Source organism: Ovis canadensis, chromosome 10, assembly GCF_042477335.2.
Source record: "Ovis canadensis isolate MfBH-ARS-UI-01 breed Bighorn chromosome 10, ARS-UI_OviCan_v2, whole genome shotgun sequence".
NCBI classification, from domain to species: Eukaryota; Metazoa; Chordata; class Mammalia; order Artiodactyla; family Bovidae; genus Ovis; species Ovis canadensis.
The window spans coordinates 49,629,954-49,631,862 of record NC_091254.1 but is presented as its reverse complement, the minus strand read 5'-3'; positions in this window follow the sequence as shown (position 1 = coordinate 49,631,862).

Sequence of the window (1,909 nt, the reverse complement as noted above, 5' to 3'; positions counted from 1 at the left end):
CCTATTGATTTGCTGTGTCATCACATCCATTGTTGCCAAACTCTGTCGCATGCATAGCCTGACGGAGGCGTGGAGGGGACGTGTGACTGTGCTGTGCCCCGGGCTCGTCCTCCCGTGGGACCCCTGCCCGCTGCGCTGCCGGGTGGGTCTTGGGGCAGAGGGCGGCCGGGGATGTGGGGTGGGGGGCACGTGGGGGCAGGGCCTGCAGAGAGTGGGGAGGAGAGAGGACAGGCCATGCATGTACCTGCCCAGTCTGTCCTTTCTCATCCTGGTCAGCACAGCTGCTCCAGCTGGACGCGTCGGGACTGGCCGGTGGCCACGGGCCCGCTGCGTCTCCGCAGGTGTGGTGGGCGCGCGGTCTTACCGACAAGACTTTCTCGGTTCCTTGTCACGGGTGTCATCCCAGTGAATTTAAAGCAAAGACCTCTTAGTAAAAAAAAAAAAAGAAAAAGAAAAAAAAGTTAAATTTATTTATAGAGATTCCAAAGGCGACATTTTATTTATTTTATATATTTATTTATTATATAGAGTTTATTTTTAATGAAATATGTACAGGCCAGATAGGCATTTGGAAGCTTTAGGCTCTGTAAGCATTAAATGGCAAGTCCGCTAGAACCTGTGGTGAGTCCACGTGCAAACGTGGCGTGCATGGATTTCAGACACTCGAATGGCCCTGTGTCCCGAAGGCGACAGCCGCTGTTGTGCCCATGTTACTGTAAACTAACGCGTACTGCTCATGACACCGAGTATCCACTCTTCAGACTGCTTGTCCCATAGCTTACCCCAGAGGATTAAAGATTAACTGGGTCTCAAACGTTTATTCTGTGTCTGTACTATTTCCTCTCTCCTAAGTGGCTTCCTCCACGGTTGAACATGATGGTTGGAATATATCCTACTTGTCTAAATCTATCACAGAATATACCAAAGCTAAAAAATGACTGTGTTTTTGTTTTAGTCGAGCTCCAGAACAACAGGACTCATTTCAAACATGTACTGGTTTAGAATTCTCAAAATGGAAAAAAAAAAAAAAAAGCTTACTTGGTACAGATTTTTTTTTTTTAGGGGACAACAATCTGAATCAAAACAGCAGTGTAATTCTTATAAACTTGGCTCTCAAATATTAAATTACACAAGCACCATAGGGGTCATTGTAACATCTTTTATAGAAAATTGCTTTTGGTGTGACCTGTCATAATAAACACCCTTCAAATATGACTTGCAAAATGAAACTAATAAATCTCCATCAATCATAACAATGAGGGAAAATAAATACTTGTTGACTGTGTTTTGTTTTTTAAAAGGGTCTTCACAAGCACTTGATTTTTTTAGAGGGGAGGTTACTATATAATATCTCTTTTACTAGCCTTTTATAACATTTTATGCTAAAAAGCATAAGAATGCATATTTCTTTAGTAGCAATAATTTTGAAACCTGCCCTTGGGCAAGGGAGACTATTTCTTACTCTATACTAAGGAGAAGAGAGCCAAATTCTTAAAGCAATATTTAAGAAGAAGAAATTTATAACAAATTCAAATATCACTTATAACACTTTCTAGCCAGTTACATGGGAAATTGAAAGTGACAGTTAAAAAATGTGTTGGGATTTATGTAACTGATTTTAAAGTTTAATATTCCAGCTTTGTTTTGCTCTGATGCACATTCTGTATGAAAAATAAAACTATGTCACTGGTGAGTCAAAGCTGTTTTGAGGTAGAAGCTCATGGGTTCTTGTCATGAGCACAGGGGCCCCTTCCCTGGCCCAAAGTGGAGAATGGACAGGTTCACTGATGTGCATTAAGGAAAAACCAAGTCCAGTGTTTGGAATTAAGAAATGTTGTGGGGGAGGGGTCAGAAGCAATGTAAAATATCTGATTTATGATAAAGGTCAGAGTGTCCTCTTCATTTATTT